Source organism: Dermacentor andersoni, chromosome 1 (assembly GCF_023375885.2).
Source record: "Dermacentor andersoni chromosome 1, qqDerAnde1_hic_scaffold, whole genome shotgun sequence".
In the NCBI taxonomy this organism is placed as follows: Eukaryota; Metazoa; Arthropoda; class Arachnida; order Ixodida; family Ixodidae; genus Dermacentor; species Dermacentor andersoni.
This window is the reverse complement of record NC_092814.1, coordinates 270,358,385-270,378,588: the sequence shown is the minus strand read 5'-3', so window position 1 is coordinate 270,378,588 and position 20,204 is coordinate 270,358,385. Positions and strand designations below refer to the sequence as shown.

Below are 20,204 nucleotides of genomic sequence, written 5' to 3'. Positions count from 1 at the left end.
GGCTCTCGTGAACGCACTGGAGGTGGCACCGATAACACAAATGCGAAGCTGCACAAAGATGCGACAGCGTCACTGAGACGCACCTGCTCTGTGGACACACCACTTGCAAAATGGCAAACGAAACTTTAGGTGGGGGGAGATTACACATTAAGGTATTACGACGATAGTGCTGAATGGAAAAAAAGGGGGGGGGGGGAAAGGAAAAGTGCCATCCCCTGGGAGCGTTTTGTTAGCCAAGGAAGAGCAGGCATGGCCTCCGAGACTGGAGAATAGCGCTCGCTCTTTATTTTTGATAGCGTGTGCCTCCTACTCTTGGAGGCTATAGAGCCGGCCACTAAAAGCCAAGCCAGTGAAAAATCCAACATGGTAGCCTTCCAGAAATGCCTAGCGTGGCTTAGAGTGAATGATTTAATTTGGAAAATTGAACTTCGGGGCCTGAATTTGTCCGAGAAATCCGTTGCGAAAATGCATTAGCTCAGTGGAAACTCTGATGGTCCATTTATGAAGTCTGGAATATCCATCAAGTCCTAATTTTTTTAGTCAAGTACCCGCGCGCCCGCTTTAGTTGGCGGTTATTTATTCCATGAACACTGTCCGCAGCGTCTGTCTACAGCTTTGTCGAGTGCAGCGGTGGTGATATTTATATGCTACATGTTGTGAGCCAGCTGGAGAACATAGCACTTGAGGCGCCGAACTACCGCGCCAAGCAATCTCGCATCAGTGATTACTTCAAGTAATCTTTCTTGGACATGGAAAATAAAGATGATTTCTTTTTGTGGCAACTTCTTATTTGTTTTCGTTGTTTTTTTTTCTTCGTTGTGGTTAATTAAAAAATCCGCTTAATTCGAAGAATTTTCTTGGTCCGGTGGCCTTCTAAATACCGAGGTCTTAGTGTATTTTGTTTGTTTCATGAGAGCGCAGTGTGTGTGCATTTTGCTTCAGAGGGTCTTTTTGTCACCCTTTTCCAGTGCAATAAACGAGAACAAAGGGGGTTAACCTTGGGGCCCGATTTTTATTAGTCATCATAAGAAGCCAACAAACACTGACACCAAGGACAACATAGGCGAAACTACTTGTGCGGTTGAAAAAACAACTTTTGCCGCAGGTGAGGAACGATCCCACAACCTTCGCATTATGCGTGCGATGCTCTACCAATTGAGCTACCGCGGCGCCGTTTCCCCATCCACTTTCTTGGGTATTTATGTTTCCTAGTAGTGCCCTGGGAGTTTTAGCCAGTGCCTCCACTCACAAACCTTGGCGGCGAATGTGGAACATCCTTTCTGCCGCAGGCGCCACGAGAACGTGATCTTTTTGGGTGAAGGCAACTGGTCAATAAACCCACACTTGCTACCTGGAGGCATCAATGTTGCCGGATTCGAGACCTTCGTTATGTAATAAATGAGAAGGAAGGAGGTTAACCGAGGGCTTGATTTTTATTAGTCATATCATAAGAAGCCAACAAACACTGATACCAAGGACAACATAGGCGAAACTACTTGTGCTTAGTAAATGAAATAAAGAAACAATAAATATTTGGAAATGAATGTGGATGAAAAGACAACTTGCTGCAGATGGGGAACGATCCCACAACCTTCACATTACGCGATGGTTGTGGGATTACGCGAAGGTTGTGTTGCCTTCAGGTAGCATGTGTGGGTTTATTTACCAGTTGCCTTCACCCGAAAAGATCACATTCTCGGCTAAGACTCCCAGGGTTCCACAGTGAAACCTCATTAAACCGTAGTTGGCCGGAGCTCGGAAAAAGTACATACTAAACGGTAGTACTGCTTAACCGAAATAGCGTGAGATTGCCCACTTACCTGTCAAAAACGGGACTCGAAGAGAGGGCGATGAAAGGGGAAAAAGACATGCAGTATTTATTCACTTCGAGCAACAAAAGTGTTATTTTCGTTTGATGCTGTGGCGGCCTAGCAGCGACGACAGCGGCCTCAAACTTACTGAAGCTATGTAACGCACAGCTTCTGCCACTGTCGGGCCTAAATCGCCCGTGCTGTCGCTTTCCGTGCCGTTCTCATCACTGTCGCTAGTCGACACTTCGGCAACAACAGAGGCATCGATGGCGAAAAGTCGGAACATCGTAGCCAACATTTCTTCACGGTCGCAGCGGCACTGCCAAGTAACTTCTTCGCATTCCAAATGCCACACACCGTAGTCAACAGTAGATCCCTGTCGCGTGCCAACGCCGACTCCTTCGTGTCACGTTCGAGCACGAACGATGTCTAATTTTTCTTCTTTGTTGAGCGCCCGGCATCTTTTTTATCCAAGCTTTGGTATGACGCGAGTCTTTGTGTGCACGACTCCACACCGCTCTCTGGCACAGCGCCGAAATGATGTTGATGTGGCTTCACGCGCAAACGAACAGGGGGCTTGGAGGCCATTGTTCTGATCTCTGAGGCTTGTTGTTCTGCCAGGCCGCCCGATGGAGATTACGCACCGCCATGTTTGCACGACGAAAAGTGAAAACACTACGTGTTAACCGATACGTATGCAATGAACTGGTATGGTTTATCTGGATACAAAACACATTATGTTCAATGGCCACTGAGTGGGGGATTAGACTTTACTACTTTTAAAACGAAACTACTGTTTAAGCGGGTACGGTTTAACGAGGTTTTACTGTACTAGGAAAATAAATACCTAAGAAAGTGGATGGGGAAACGACACCGCGGTAGCTCAATTTGTAGAGCATCGCACGCGTAATGCGAAGGTTGTGGGATCGTTTCCCACATGCCGCAAGTTGTTTTTTCATCCACTTTCCTTTCCGTTAATTATTCATTTCTTTATTTCGTTCATTAAGCACAAGTAATTTCCCCTATGTTGTCCTTGGTGTCACTGTTTGTTGGCTTCTTATGATATTTTCCAGTGCAGTTACAGGACTCTTACATGTGTATGAATCCTTGTTCCTGTGTTTTCTGTGTAAATTCTTACATGCTGACATGAAAATCAATTTTTTTGTACTGCTTCATCAAGGTATACCTTGTTTAAAATTGAAAGGACAATTATGATTGTAGTGGTGTATTTTTCAGGTGACATTGCCGTCATTTCTTGCAAACGAATATATAAAATGAAGATTGCTAGTTTCCACAGCTTTCACTTCTAAAATTAAATTAAGATTTTAAATTAAATTTGAAAAGGCTTCTTGACTTCAATATCTTAACTCCTCCATGTGAGTGTAGGTGACCACTGTCTCTAACCGAAGGAGTAGTCATTGCTCTGCACTGGAGCTTCTTGGCTAGTTTTGTAATAAGGTATTGCTTGAGCAATATATTTCTCCTCTTCAGTGCCTTCGCACGTAAGCAGAAAGTGCCTGATTACGAAATTGTATCTCATAAATCATCAAGCATTATTGAAGAGTGCTATACTGATTACTTCAAGTAAGGCCCAGCATTGTCATTCACTCAGATAGAATTGAAAGTCTGTTGCGTGATTACGTAAACTACATCCTTGTGCATCGCATAAAATACATTGAACTTTTTAGTGCATCATGAAAATTATATTACACTCATACAGCATGAGAATGCATAGTCTCCAGTGGGATGTATTGCATTTTATGTTCCCCTTTGAATACCGTTTATGCTATTGCTGAGATAAAATAACAGAGTACAATAGGCATGAGAACAATATGCTATAGTGCAGCAGTCAATTGCAGTTTTGTAAAGCTTATAGAAACTAAGACAAAATGTAACACCTTGCCATATTTCATGCGCTGGAACAGGAGATACGCAATATGTTTTATCGGAGTATCATTCGTTATCTGCAGACTGATGCACGAGAACCATTTATGCTATGAAACCATCAAGAGGAGAGAAAATGTACATGGATATCACTCTTGTTAACTCATGAGTACTCTGGGAAGTTTCCCTTTGCAGTCAGTGGCACAAACACAGTCTTTCCTAGACTTGATGCTGACTCAGACTTTCACCACATGTCTTTCTCACTGACTACATTCATTGCAACAATTGGCCACAGTTGTTTCACAAGGCTACCATTTGGCATCACATCAGCACCAGAGTTCACTTAAATAACATGCATGCCAAAAATGGAATAGAATATTGGGAACAGCCAACCGAATGGATGACATTCTTGCCTTTCACCATGGTCAAGTGGAGCATGGCCAAAAATATGACACAATGCTCAAGTAACTCACCTCTTCAGGAATAACCCTCAGTAATTCAAAATGCATCCTCAGACTCATTCCAAATTGCGAAATGCAATCCTGCTACGTCCAGCCAGAGTGAACCAAGTGACCAGTGACACTTGCCTCGAGATCTTTACCTGCCATGGTGGCGTAGTAGCTTTGGTGTTGCGCTACTAAGCCTGAGGGCGCTGGATCGAATTCAGTCACGGCGGCTGAATTTTGATGGGGGCAAAATGCAAAAACACCTACGTACCATGCTTTGTGTGCATGTTAAAGAACCACATGTAGTCAAAATTAATCCAGAGTCCCACACTACATCATGCCTCATAATCATATTGTGGTTTTGGCATGTAAAACCCCAGAATGTAATGTAAAAATGAGATCCCTTACACCAACTAAAATGTGCGTTTGCTACACTCAAGTGGAAAAGAAAGTATTTCTTTGCACCTGGGGACGGGCAATCTGAAAAATACCGACACAGTATCATGGCAGACCATCAGCCTTTGATCATTCTTTTGGGAAGGGGTTCGTTTGATCTTCTACTAACACGAATTCAATGCTTCCGCACATATTTCTTGTGCTTCAGCTACACGAAGCAAATGTCCCACGGAATGGGAACAACCAAAATGCTCTTGAAGTCACTTGCAACAAATGATCTGATGGCAGGGATGCTCATTTGCAATGGGGTCAATGCTTGCAGGGAGTGTTAATGGGTCTCCAGTGTGCTGCCCTAGATGCCATGCAGATGGTGCCGAAAAAGGATAAAGTCAGTAGTTACCTACTTTCGGTTGGCCTTTATTGGTGGCCAGAAAAATATTTCTCTAAAACCCATCTCGCACTGAATTTCGAAGTTAATGCAATTAGCGTTGAAGCAATGTAGCAGACTTCTTTAATTTTCTGTTGCCATCGTCTTCTTCACTTCTCTGTAGTTCGACAGTGCACGCTCTGGTCCCATTCTGGTATTCACTGCCTTTCTTTCTCGACACTCATCAGCTTTTGTAGCCGACTTTTTCGGTTCTCTGTAGCCGACTTCTTCAATTTTCTGTTGCTGACTTTACTTCCTGCCCCTTGTTCTGCTTGTCTATCCGGGCACCGACCCAGTGGCAAATACCCATTCTGGAGGAATGGCCAAGGGTAGTCACATACCTAATGTCGCACGTCCGGTTACACATGCCCAATGGTTCAAGTTTTCTATTTGGGTACACCCAGTGGCACATGCTCAGTTGCTTATATCCAGTGGCCCAAGTTGTCTAGTATTCGGGCACACAGCCACTGGCACGTGCCCAGTTGCACATACCCAATGGACTAAGTTGTCTATTCGGGCACATACCCACTGGCACATACCCAGTAACGCAAATTGGCTTCAAGAGGCTCATTGAAGATTGGCATATGCCCAGTGGCACTTTGTTCGGAACGGAATGCGTTCGGTCACTGCAACGTCGCAAAGTGGGCGGTCCAACAAATTTGTGAGAACGAGAGGGAGAGAGCAGCCAATCGGCTAGCGATGAACTCCCCAGAAGTTTATGTGCCTCGTTTGTCATCTGCTTGGTGGCAGTATACGAGGGCACATCAGTCTTTACCGCCGCCGCCCCCCCCCCCCTCCCTTTTTTTAAAGCCAAATTATGGCTGTAAATGCGAAGTCAACATATCCATTCCCAGCGGAGGACCTTTCTTGGACCAGCCCGGCCTTATCTGCTGGTAGGGCCACGGCACAGCACTGCTGTCAGTTGTTGAAGATGGCGTTAGTGCTTCACACACCTGCGGCATACAAGCAACGAAGTGTGATTTGTTTTCTATGGAGCAAGGGACCAACACCCATTGAAATCCACAGGGAAATGCAGCCCACGTATGGGGAAATGTCTTCGCTTTGATAAATGTGAGGTGGTAGTGTTGTGAGTTCACAAAAGGCCATGAAGACTTGCATGACAATGAGTGTTCTGGCAGGCCGCGTGCATCACTGACTGACGACATGGCACAGGGGTCTCAAATTTGGTGCTGCGATGGGAGAAATGTCTGACCCGGTATGGGGACTATGTGGAAATATAGTGCAAGATACATAGAATACTATGTATATTTGTAATTGCCTGTATATACCATATTTTGGCTAATAAAAAATGGGGGCAGAGACTTTTTGATTCACCCTCGTGCTATAAAACGAAATTTTTCTCACTTTCTAATGAATAAAATTTTTATATGCAAAAAATGTAGTTTGTCTTCTCAAGGCTAAACACGCTTTCAAATAGTAATATGTGTGACTACTATAATTGATTACGATTACTTTCCCTGCATGATAGCTAGGTTGTGTCAGACACAGTGAAAAAAAAAAACAGACAACGGCAACAGTGGCACCTTTTCAAAAGGCAACAATAATATGTTGCCCATGTCTCGGTGTGTCAGAGGGAGCTGTTAAACGCACTGTTAGTTCCGAGAAACAAAAGAGATGCCGCAGTTGCTTTCTGCCGTCACTTCAAATGCATTTCGCACTTCCAACCACTACACTTTCCCCTCGAGAAACGCCAACGCAAGAACCGAAGCTGCCATCGCAACTGCCATTCTCTCAAATTAGACTATGAATTAGATCCGAACGTGCCATTCTGTTGTCACAGCTGCCGTTTGGATCCAATCCACAAGACGTGCCATGCGAACCCAGTCTCGTAGTGAGCCCAAGATCACTCGAATATAACACCTCTTGTATTCTGGTCCTAGCCGACGACATGCTTGGTTTCAAAATGATAGACAGGGGTGTGTCGTCATTTTGGCGTTGCCAAAAACGTGACCACGCCCCGCGGCTGAAGTTGTCGGCACCGCCTAGGCCAATTGCATGAGGTGAAACAGAACATCCATTCCAAACAGCGACCTCCGATCGGGCCCTAGGACTGTCATCCAACCTTAAAATATTTGCTAAAAGCACCATCAAAATACAGTTAAGCCTTGATGTAACAAAAGTGCTAAAATTGGCAATTTGCTTTGTTATATTGAAATTTCACTTTATATTGAAATTAGACCTTTTATGCAAGTAAGTACAGTCGCTGGTGAATTTTTCTTACATGGAAGGAGCTGCAAAATTTTCAGAATTATCAGGCTATCAGAAAAAGCAAATTTGAATGAGAAAAAAAAATTCATTTTGTTAAATTTGAGCATCGGTGATGAAAGGTGGGGTTTTATGCCATGCTGACGATATGTTCGCATCGGCGGTTTAAAGCAAAGCCAGCCACGCCTTCACGTCCACTCCGCTCCTACAGCTGATAGTGTCGCTCGCAGTGGGATGGCACTATCATGAAAAGCGGTGGCAGCAGGGAGCCAATGCTTCGTATGCCTTCTCGGTTCAACGCGTCTTCAAAACTTGGAGATTACACAACCTCCAGTATCCAACGTGTGGGAAGACAGCACACATTCTCGGCGCGCCCACTTCTTGAACACGCCACAGGTTACCTCTAAAACAGGGCGCGCGGGCTGCATATTTACTCTGCCATGCTGACATCCTTACGAAGCCAGAGCCGCGCCAGAAAAATAGACGCAAGGCAAACTGCCCTCTCTCTCCCCTACCCCCTTATGTGCACTTGATCGGGTTACCGTGAGCTGGCTTTCCTGCCTTCTTTACCCTTGGTCGTGCAAGAAAACAGCGCTCATCAAGCCACCATCTTTCTCAGCTCACCCTTACGTGCTTTCACTCACACCCAAAACATACAGCGCGCAAGGTGTGCAGGATCTCATTGCACTTGGACTTTATAACGGAACGTGACGCTTCAGTGGCTGCTCTTGGTCAGGCAGCAAGCGATTTGAGAGCTGCGTTTGCTAGCAGTTGCTTGTAATTCAACCATTTGCCAATCTGGGTCCATGGAAGCTTACATTTATTGTCTGTATATTCCTTCGTGGTGCAAGTAAAATATTTATGTATTGAAATCGTGCATAGACACACTTTGTTATATTGAGGTTCTAAATGCATGGTATTCTATGGATAAGAAGTTATAAAAAGTGAAATACTTTGTTATGTCAAGAATTTCATTATACAGTAAAAGCTTGTTAATTCGAATTCCGTGGGAAAGCTAAGAAAATTTGAATTTACAAAATTCGAACTAATGAAAGTCAGAGAAAGAAAGTAACTCGGTTAAGGCACATATATAGTCCGACGGAGCATGAGCGTACGCACACACTCACTACGTCACGTTGACGAGAACAATGTCTATAGTTCAAAGCAGTGCCGCAGGCAGTAACCAGATGCGCCCAACGCGGTCCGACGTGCCCGACGTCGAGATGGGTGTTGCTCCATCCACACGTTTGTCGCACCGACTGTGCCGACCCACAATGTATGGCCTGGAGAAAAAAGATGCCCATGCAACTTTGCTGACCACAGACAGCCGTTCAAAGTGGCGCACAAGTTGAGGATCTCTGCGCATGCTCCGAAGGGAGCAGCCGACGGCGCGTGCATGGAAGTCTAGAGGGGATGGCATTTCGGCTGGCGCAGTGCCAGTGGCGCAGCGTGACTGGTCGCAAGCAATTGCGGCCAGTCACATATTGTATGGCTATTGCACGTATCCCAGCGGTGCTGGGATACGTGCAATAGCCATGAATCTCAAAGGCTATGCTTTTTGGTACTGCAAATGCCAATAAATGTCACGGCCGCTATGTTTCAGATGTTACCTAGTGCCGCTTCTTGGCAGAACACCTCGTAAAGAAAGAGCATAGCCTCCAAGATGTAATAGAAACATGTAAAGATGTAAAGAAAGAAAAAGAAAAAACACGCAGTGCCGCATTTTTATCTTTAAGGCCTTGAAAGTGGGAGAGAAGCAACCTGCAACAGAGGCGTTGGCCATGGCTGGCCAGGCGTGAACGCGTCTTTCTCTAGTCAGGCCTAAACAAAGGGCCGCAGATGGAAAGAGCAAAGTGGCGCGGTCGTAGCCAACGTGCTCCCACGCACGACCACTCTCCCAATCCACAATGGCGCAGAGTTCGAATTATCGGTGGGGGTGCGGATTTCAGTGTGAATTGGCAGGATGCGTTGCATATCGCTTTTAAATACATTGTTAGATGGACCGCAGCAGCTACTTCGAATTATCCGAAATTTCGAATTAACAAGTTGTGAATTAACAACCTTTTACTGTATTGAAGCTTGTTATATCAAGGTTTAACTGTATTGAGCCCATACTGCCGACAACTTCTGTGAAGCTCCCATGGCAGATGGTGAGCACTAACTTCTTCCAACTTTGGAGTAAGCCCTGTCTCATCTGTGTGCATTATTACTTGTGATATCCAGAGATAGTACACCTGGCGTCCTGAATACCTTTGCCTGTCACAGTATTCTAGTGACTGTGGTGCGTGACTACAACCCTCGATTTTTGGGTCAGTCACAGCCATGAAGCCAAACAGCTCTACACTCATTCAACAGACTTGCATGCACACTTCAACTACGAAGTGGAGATGCTATGTCAAGCTGAGACTCCATGATCGTACTGGAACCAAACAAGCTCTGGGAACACATGCTGCAACAAGAGAATGTTAGATAGTTCTTGTGCAACAATCATTGCAGAGAAAAGATAATATTCTTGGTTCCTCTGATGCCCTTACTCACAAAAAGCGACTGGCTGTGTCAGCATTGTTACAGGTCACAGCATTGTCACAGACTGACAGCATTGTCAGCAGATCACATTGGAAAAGCTTTGTGTTGCTATGCCGTCGATAGGTCAGCAGGAACACTAACCAGTGACACCTAACAGCTCTCAAGCTACAACTATAAGCGTTGCCATCCCTTGCCTCAGGCATGAGGTGTCCATGCCTGATCGTCCATGCCTGACGGGGAGACAGATGTAACATAACACCTCGTAGTAGCACACACATGCACCTTGTAGTGCGACGAGAGAGCACAGGTCAAAGGGAAAGCAAGCACATGTGCGCTCACACTTCTTCGCAATAAATGCTTTTCGGCCAGCTGTCTTGTTCAGCTGTCAATGTTCCTCCTGCTTCAAACCCATGACAATGACCTTGAATGTTTCAAGGTGTATGAGTGTGGAGTTTTCTATTTCTTCTTTATTTCCTTTTTTTTAAAGATTTCTTCTACGTTGAAGACGAAACCGATGTAGGGAACATGAAATCTAAAAACCAGTTCATAGAAATTGAGAAATCAGGCTGTAGACATTTTTCTAGATCTTCTGCATCATTTTGTCTGCCCCAAGATATGCCATTATTGGCATATTTTGAGGCAAATTCGCAAATATTTCCAGTGAAGTCTCTCTTTTTTTCCGCATAACAAAAAAAATGTTTAGCCTAGAAAATTTTTCTTTTTTTTTCCCCCACACTTCTCCACACTTGATCTCCGCATTTACCCTAAAGGGCTCCTGCAGCACTTTCTAATGAAGCTGTAGAATGCATTCGGAAATAAATCTCTCTCAGCAAGAGACAGTTGAAGGAGTTGCATATGAAAGTTGTCGTCGGCTATCAAAGATTGCCCTTCAAATGGTCCGTTGGGCTCCTGCTCCTTCCATGACATGCATTCTGAAGGCTATGAAGAAAGACATTGCCTGAAACTCTCTGCTCGCTATGCACATCTAGGGCATGGAATTTTTAACACGAAATTGATGGTGAACCCTGGCATAAAAATGCCAGGGTCCACCATCAATTTCGTGTAACAGATGTGATGTCGGCGCGAACATGAAAATATGCTTTATCTTGACAGGGATTGCACCACCATCTAGGAGTGGTGAAGCGAAGTACTGCATCATGACACTAACGAGCACTGACAGTGAGCACTTCGGTAGTCTCAGCAGTGTGGAGGCTCCATCCAACGTGGTGTAGCCTGGTGTAGGCCTTCTGCTGAGATGACGACGCAGTTTCCACACATGGTTTGTCTTTCGCGTCGGATTAGTCTGCAACACTTCATCACCTACGGACTGCAGCTTTAACATGCATCAGCATCAGCGACTTCACTTAAAATGGCGCCAACTAAGAAAACTGCTATGCTAAGCAGTACAGAAAGGCAATGACGTCGACGGGGGAATCTCACTTTGGTCTGGTGAGAGACACACCACCATGAAGCAGAACACCTTCGCACATTTGCTGGGCACGCTTCAAACTCTGCCATTTGCATTCCTGAAACTAAGCACGTCGCAACTCAACCGGCCCCCCAAGACACTATGAATCCGGACCAAAATGCTCGTACCTTCACCGAAGCAACTTGGAAGCAGGACACTATGTGCCAAGCAAACCTTGCCACATGGGCGCTGTTGCAAATGGGTCGCAAGCCCCAAGGGTAGCGTTGGCCTGGCGGCCTGGGGCACAGCTGGAAGCATCCGAAGGTCCTGGCAACGGATGAGTCGATTGCTAACAGAACAACTTGTTTATTCTAGCATCGCAAAAGAGCGGCCGGTCAGGTCGACCGAAGTGGAAAAACGGGAGACCACGTTACTCGACTGAAGAAATCGAAGCTTCTCTCTTGGCGTCCGGGGGCAGCTGCTTTTATACTCTCGGAGTCGAGGGCAAGAAGGAACGGCTCGGAAGAGGCGCACGTGACGGCGGCGCACGGACACGTTGTGACAAGAAGTGACGTATTCGCCGGGCCGGCGCCGGTCAGACCTCCTCGCTTCACAGTTGGGGAGCTCCTCTCCCCGGCTGCCGTGCTTTGACAAGCGTGGGCACCAACATACGCACACACACACACACACACACACGCGAAGACACGTGGCATTGAAACATGCCTGGACGCGCTTAGCAGGAGGCGTTGGGACAGCGCTGAACTGGCCAAAATGTCCGCCGCGGTGAACGAAGCCCCGGCGTCCGTTGCATCCGAGCCGGCTATACCGCACGTCGGAGGCGAAACGTAACAGACCGCCCTGCCGGGAGAAGGAGATCCCGATGGTCAGGGGACTGCATCCGCTGTCCGGAGGGATGTCGCTCGATGATGCTCATAACCAAAGTCGGTCGTCCCTCGGCGTTCCTTGAGCGCAGCGCACAGAGAAGGCCTCACTCTCACGTTCGGGTTCACACAGGACACTGCAAAGTGACTTCGGGAGAGTTGCCATTTTTTTTCTCGCTCCCAGCAAGCGGTAGAACTACGCCGAAACTCAACCTCTCAGTCAGCAAGCACGACACAACCCTCACCAAGCCATGCCAGGCTCTTTCCCCTTTTATACTACTGCCTAGTTCCTTACAGTAGTCTAGCAGCACTCAGAACGCGTCCACAAATTGGAAAATTGCACTAGAAAGCATGTCATGACTTTGAAACACTAAACAAAAGCAATATGTTAAAAATCCTGCCTCAGGAAGAAAAACATCGGTAACAAACAACTTTGAGGCTGATTCCTACGTTAGGGGCCTCGACTTAAGCCATCGGTGTTACCGTTGAGACTCCCCTTTTTGTAACGCACCTCAAAGGAATATTGTTGCAAAGCGAGGCTCGAGCGCAGGAGGAAGAGATGGTCTGCAGCCATTGGAGAGGGCAGTGATGCGTCTCAATGATAAACCTCGAGCCGGCTAGGTAGCATGACAATTTCTGAACGGCCCACACGAGACACGCACACTCTTTCTCGGTGGCGCTGAACGCCTGCTCACAACTGGTCAGCTTACGACTAGCATGCAGGACGGGGTGTTCCACTTCTCCATTTTCCCGTTGGCACAGTACAACGCCCATGCCTCGCTCACTAGCATCGCACTGAACAACGAAACCTTTTGTGTAGTCTGGCGATCATAGCACAGGCTGGCTTGTTAGGGCGCTCTTTAGGGCGCTAAAAGCTCTTTCCCTTGTCTCGTCCCAGACGACTGTTTGGGGCTCTGTTTTTCTTAGAGCATCCGTCAGGGGAGCCGCGATATCAGAGTACCTGGGGATGTACCTCTGATAGTAGCCGGCGACACCTAAGAACGACCGAATATCGGTCTTAGTGCGCGGTTGCGGGAAGTCTCGCACAGCGGCCACCTTTATTTCAGAGGGGCGGCGACGACCCCGTCCAATCACGTGACTGAGGTAGACAACCTCAGCCTGTGCTAACTGGCACTTGGGAGCCTTGACTGTCAAGCCTGCTTCGCGCAGGCGGGTTAGCACTGCCCGCAAGTGTGTCATATGCTCAGACCAGGATGCGGAGAATATCGCTACGTCGTCTAAATACGGTAAAGCGAATTCTTCCTGTCCCCGCAACACTTTGTCCATGAGGCTTGAAAAGCAGTATGGCGCGTTCTTCAAACCAAAACTCAAAACTTCAGGACGGAATGTTCCCATTGGTGAAATGAACGCCGCATACCTACTAGCCTCTTCTGTAAGTGGAACCTGCCAATAACCCCTGACAAGATCTAGGGTGGAAATAAACTGAGCGCTACTAACTTTCTCAAGGCGCTCCTCGATGTTAGGGATCGGATAAATTTGATCCTTAGTGATGGAATTAAGCCTGCGGTAGTCGACGCAAGGACGAGGTTCCTTGCCCGGTACCTCAACTAAAATCAAAGGGGAGGTATAATCACTCTCACCCGCCTCAATAACACCGAGCTGTAGCATTTTCTTTACCTCAACCTCCATAATATCACGCTGGTGGGGTGGCACCCGGTACGCCTTGGATCGTACTGGCTCTGGGGAGGTAAGTTCTATTTCATGAGTAAGGACAGAAGTCCTACCAGGCCTCTCAGAGAACTGACCTTGAAACTCTTGTAAGAGCTGGTGTAGTTCGGTTTTCTGCTCAGGCGACAGCGGTGCTTTACTGATTAAGTCACTAATGACTTGATCGGTGTCTTCCCTGTTCGTCACTGAGCCTAGTCCCGGAAGCTCGACCGGAAGCTCTTCGAGAACGTTTACCATCATACACACCACTGCTTCCCGTTGTCTATAGGGTTTGAGCAGATTACAGTGGTAAACTTGTTGTGCTTTCCGTTTTCCTGGCAGACTCACCACGTAGTTAACGTCCGACATTTTTTGAACAACCCTGTGCTGGGCCCTCCCACTGCACGTCGAGTTTGTTTTTTAGCGATGTGCGCAATATCATTACCTCATCGCCCACCTCAAAACGACGGGCCCTGGCTGTCCGATCATAATAAACCTTGGCCCTCTGCTGGGCCTTTGCCATTGCTTCACCTGACAACTCCTGTGCCCTTCTTAAGCGTTCGAGGAGCCTAAGCACGTACTCCACCACGACTAGGTCGTCGCCCCTGCCTTCCCACGAGTCTCGAAGCACGCGAAGCGGAGACCGCAGCGAGCGACTGTACACCAGCTCAGCTGGTAAAAACCCCGTAGCCGCATGCGGCGCGGTCCTTAATGCAAACATCACCCCAGGCAGACACAGCTCCCAGTCATTTTGTTGTTCAAAACACAATGCTCTCAACACGCGCTTCATGACGGAGTGGAGCTTCTCAACGGAATTCGACTGTGGGTGGTACACTGAGCTGTGTAACAGCTTTACCCCACACCTTTCGAGAAGGGCTGTCGTCAAAGCGCTAGTAAACACTGTGCCCTGATCTGACTGGATTTCCGCAGAAAAACCAACTCGCGCAAATATGGACAGTAGTGCATTGACTATCTCAACTGAGCTGAGTTCTTTAAGCGGCACTGCTTCAGGGAACTTTGTCGCTGGGCAGATCACAGTCAAAATGTGTCTGTACCCCGTGGTTGTTACCGGCAGAGGTCCCACGGTATCAATAACGAGCCGTCTAAAAGGCTCCGTAATGATAGGTACCAACTTCAACGGCGCCCTCGATTTGTCTCCTGGTTTGCACACCCGCTGACAGGTGTCACATGTCCTCACAAAGTGTTCTGCGTCACGAAAACACCCTGGCCAATAGTACTCTTGCAAGAGACGGTCCTTAGTCTTATTAACTCCTAGGTGTCCGGACCACGAACCCCCATGCGACAAGCGCCACAGATCCTGACGGTAGCACTGAGGCACGATCAGCTGATCGAACTCCACTCCCCTGCGGTCTAGATACTTCTGGTACAGGACCCCACTTCTTTCCACAAAACGAGCATTTTTCTTGGCGATACCTTCCTTGACATTGCAGCGCATGTTTTCTAGGCTGCCATCCTTCTTTTGCTCGGCTATCAAAGCCGACCGGCTGACTTTTAGCAACCTATTAAGTCCATCTGACGTAGGCGCGATGAGCAAATCTGCAGATAGCTCTTCTTTCCCGTGTCGGGCATTTCCTCTCCAGTATCTGGTGCCTTCAACGCTACAGGCTCAATTTTATTCAGTTCGGACGTGCTCTGAATATCAGCTTGCTGCGCCTCCGACCCTTTCTCATCATTCGACAACGTCGGCCCCGCAACTACCACCTTTGCAGCGAGCTCCCGAACTCTCGATCTGGTTAAGGCCTGAACGCTAGCCTCACCAAACAAAAGCCCCTTCTCGCGCAGGAGGTGATCGGACCTGTTAGAATATAGGTACGGGTACTGGGGGGGCAGCATAGATGACACTGCGGCCTCCGTCTCAAGTGCTCCGAAAGGTCCTTCAATAAGCACTTTTGCTACGGGCAGACACACGCTATGAGCTTCCACAGCTTGCTTGATCCATGCGCACTCGCCCGTGAACATATCGGGTTCTACGTAAGAGGGGTGAACTACATCCATTGTAGCTGCGGAATCACGAAGCACTCGGCACTCTTTCCCGTTCACGAGGAGGTCTCGCATGTAAGGCTCGAGAAGCTTCATGTTCTCGTCAGTGCTGCATAATGACAAAAACACGACTTTTGTTTTTGTTTCTGGACACTGCGCCGAAAAGTGACCCGGCTTCTGGCACGTATAACACACGCACGCTTGCCTCGTCTCGAACCGCTTTCTGCGTTCGGCTTCGGCTGCCGCCGTCTCCTTACGTTCGGTCGGACTGCTTTCACTCGCATCCGCACTACGTGTGTCCCCCCTTGCTCTCATGGGCGTGAACTTCGGCCTCTCAAACTTGGAGCCAAATTCACCCTTTTGACCGTCCTTAGCTCCGCGAGCCCAACACGTCACAAACTCCTCGGCTAGCTCGGCGGCTTTAGCCACCGTACTAACGTCTGGCCTATCCAAGACCCAGTACCGCACGTTCTCAGGTAACCGACTATAAAACTGTTGTAGCCCGAAACACTGCAGAACTTTTTCGTGGTCATCAAACGCTTTCTCTTCTTTGAGCCACTCCTGCATGTTTGACATAAGCCTGTAGGCAAACTCTGTATATGACTCACTTCTGCCTTTCTCATTTTCCCGAAACTTCCGACGGAACGCCTCCGCTGACAGCCTGTACTTTTTTAGCAGACTCGATTTCACTTGGTCGAAATCCTTCCTCCTCTCTCTTCAAGCGAGCGACTATGTCGGCCGCCTCGCCGGGTAACAAAGTGAGCAAGCGCTGTGGCCACGTTTCCCGAGAGAACCCCTGCTTCTCGCACGTTCGCTCAAAGTTAACCTGGAACAAACCAATGTCCTCTCCAAGCTTAAACGGCCGCATCAGGTCAGTCATTTTGAACGATACTCGTTCTCCTACACCGTGTGCCTGACTTCCATTACGAGCGCATTCCGTCTCTATCTCGAGACGCTTCATTTCCAAAGCGTGTTGACAGTCGCGCTCCTCTTTCTCTTTCTCTTTTCGCTCTTTATGTTCGCGCTCCTCTTTCTCTTTTTGCTCTTTACGTTCGCGCTCCTGTCTTTTTGCCGTCTCCGTCTCCTCAATGGTCTCAAGGCATTCCGACAGCTCGTCATCCTCAGCTTTTAACTCAAGAATAGCCCTTAGCAGTTCTGGTTTTCTGAGTTGGTCTGAGACATCCCGACCCAACTCTCTTGCAAGCTCCAGCAATTTCGGTTTGGGCAACGACTTCCAATCCATGGCTGCTCTGAATGCTGCTTTCTCTAGTGCCTACTATTGTCTTGCCGCAAACTAACCCGGCAGCAACGCCAACCACAATTACCAGCTCTGTTTATGACACCAACAAAAGCCTTGCAAAACTCGGAAGAAGAAAGTCCCGCACTCACCAAAGCTCGCAGCCAAGAATTCAGCGCAGTCGTTCCGCTGCAGGCAACCAGTCATCACACAGGGCTCATTGCACTGCTTTTGGATGGTCATTGTGCTGCTCAGCATACAGTCGACCGCATATCATCGCTGCTGGCCTTCATTGTCGCAATCTCACCGCTGGCAACCAGTTGTTGCAAATGGGTCGCAAGCCCCAAGGGTAGCGTTGACCTGGCGGCCTGGGGCACAGCTGGAAGCATCCGAAGGTCCTGGCAAAGGATGAGTCGACTGCTAACAGAACAACTTGTTTATTCTAGCATCGCAAAAGAGCGGCCGGTCAGGTCGACCGAAGTGAAGAAACGGGAGACCACGTTACTCGACTGAAGAAATCGAAGCTTCTCTCTTGGCGTCCGGGGGCAGCTGCTTTTATACTCTCGGAGTCGAGGGCAAGAAGGAACGGCTCGGAAGAGGTGCACGTGACTGCGGCGCACGGACACGTTGTGACAAGAAGTGACGTATCCGCCGGGCCTGCGCCGGTCAGACCTCCTTGCTTCACAGTTTGGGAGCTCCTCTCCCCGGCTGCCGCGCTTTGACAAGCGTGGGCACCAACATGCACACACACACACACACACGAAGACACGTGGCATTGAAACATGCCTGGACGCGCTTAGCAGGAGGCGTTGGGACAGTGCTGAACTGGCCAAAATGTCCGCCGCGGTGAACGAAGCCCCGGCGTCCGTTGCATCCGCGCCGGCTATACCGCACGTCGGAAGCGAAACGTAACAGCGCAGACCCTCAAATCATGTGCCTTTTGCTGCAGTGGACCATGAGTTGACGAAGCAATTTACTAAAAACCCATTCGATTTCTCTTGTACAGTTTGTGAACGCCTGTGGTTTATGGTGGATTTGCGCAGGGCTCCGGTGCATGCAATGAACAGCTTCTGTGAAGGCACATTTCACTTTTTTGTTCAACCGATTCCTATGAAAGAGGGATCAAGCATCATTTTTTTATTGCTTTTCATTGATAATGTGACAGCCACTACTTTGAGGTTTGGCACATGCAGCTCGTAGAAGTTCTCATTCACCTTAATTATTATGCATTGTATATATTCCAGCATGAAGCACTTATGCTTAGCCAGCACTGAAATTTTCTGAACTGACAGCAGCTTTGTACCACTTTGCATAGTGAGTGGAAGAATCAAGTTTTAGTGGGACATGTTGCAGTTTTGAGACGTTGCCTTTCATATCCGATTGAAGCGCAGCTGCTTGTGACAAAGGAGTAACTGTGTGACGTGCATCTCTTGCCATTTGAAAAGTCATCCCATTTTCACGAACATCCAAGCAGCTGATGTCATGGGTGGCTAGGCACCACCGCAAAGTGCGTAGAGCTCCAGCATGCTTGCTGGAGCTGTACGTCATGGGTCAATCAATGTATAACTTTCATGTTACTATATGTTCCTTTGCAGCCAACGAATGCACAGATGCATTTTAATTTCACGTTACCCTTGAGCACTGTTAGCTCCGATAGTAACTGCAAACAAGATGACCTTATCTGCACTAGTTGCTTTTAAAGAAGGACAAATCTAGAATAACCAACAATAATAACTCTGCTTGCACTCAGATGAATCCAGGTGTTTGCAGGGAATTCGCAGGCCTAAATGCAGACCAGAAGGCACTATTGCAACTTAAAGGGGTTCTGAACTTAAAGGGGTCCTGAAGCACCCTTCGGGCTTGGTGAAAAAACACGGTCTGCAGATAGCACACCTGCTGTAAACATCTCAGTAAAATTTTGCAGTTGCATGCAGCGCATGGAGCTCACAAGCAGAGTGCGAAGTCACATATTTCTCAAACACTCTCTTTTCAAACAAGGCCTGTTCCTCACTTGCTTTTAATAGAACAGAATACGACGGACAGACACAGACAGGAGGCAGATCACTGCAGAACACTGGGGCTAATGCACACTAATCTGTGCAGCGTATCGGTTCTGTGGCCTGCCTCAACTTTCCCATAAACCGACAGACACCACTGACCTACAATTAAATCTAGCATGTCTCCTTTGGAAATGAAATGGGCAGGTACCTTTAGCACCCGAGTTAATTTTGTATTGTTTGGTTCTGTAAATTCAAAGCAAAATCTTAAAGTTTGACATTTGTTTCAAATCACACTTTCTTATTGCCATTGCACATTAGGCAAATAATGCTTCAGCAAAAATTTCACTTTTATCACCACTATGTGTATTTCATGGGGGTATGGGCAGTTATCTTCAGGTCGCAACTTCTGGATGAAGTAAACACAGGTTGTTCATCTTAGCTCAAGAACGTAAGAAGCTGCTGCAAGGAGTGCTGACATGACATCTCTTACTTTTAATTTCTTGCTTTATGTGGAGGTCCACGACCTGATAACCTTGCAAAAAATAATGGCAAGCATTAGAGCAACCTAAATAATTTACTGTAATAACTTTTTTACAAAATACCTTTGGTTTCATTTTTCATCTTGTTTTAGCATTTGAAACACAGTTATGCGCACATCATGTGGTGACAATTGTGTCTGCTAACTTTTGCATCGATGTGTGCTGCGTAAACAGTTCAAAGTTTAAATAAAATGTATACATGCTCTTCTCCTCGAAGGAGCCACTGGGGCACCAAGTGAGTAATGTCACGTGCAACGGCAGAACAAAGAAGTGCACAGAACCACTCCTTGAAATGCACTGGAAAGGCGTCAGCCGTAGGGGTAGGGGTCTTGACAAAAGAGAAAAGTAGGCCTTTGGAAGATGGTAAAGGAATGGCGCTTGCGGGCACTGGGAGCAAGCAAAGGTTTTGTTTCAGGAGGATAACTAATGTTTTTGCATGCCATTTCATTTGCTTCTGTCTTGGCTACTTCCAAACCCTTTCTGAAATTCTTGTGGTAGAATGCCCCCTGGAAGACAATTTATGATTCCTAATGTATAACCAGAATTTCTGAAGGGGCCTGGTGAGGGACCTGGTGAGGGGCCTTTTAGTGCATAACTTGCCATCTCATTCCTCTCTCTCTCTCTCTTTCTCTCTCTCTCTCTGTTTTTTTTTTTATGTGTGTGTGTGAAAATGGGCCATGTGACAGCTACACCTATTGCCTTTATTTCTTTGTGTTTCTTCCTTCAATACAGTCGTGCAACGTAAGTAAGAAAA

At 47.4% G+C, this 20,204-nt stretch overlaps 1 protein-coding gene and 1 non-coding gene across 5 annotated transcripts in view; one reads left to right on the top strand and one right to left on the bottom strand.

Moving 5' to 3' along the window:
• Nup214 (nuclear pore complex protein Nup214) overlaps nucleotides 1-20,204 on the top strand; it is a 356,899-nt gene that overhangs the window by 311,990 nt on the left and 24,705 nt on the right. The gene's annotated exons all lie outside the window — the stretch shown is intronic.
• On the bottom strand, nucleotides 1,098-1,170 carry TRNAM-CAU (transfer RNA methionine (anticodon CAU)). The gene has a single exon. It is a non-coding gene; the product is annotated as a tRNA-Met (tRNA).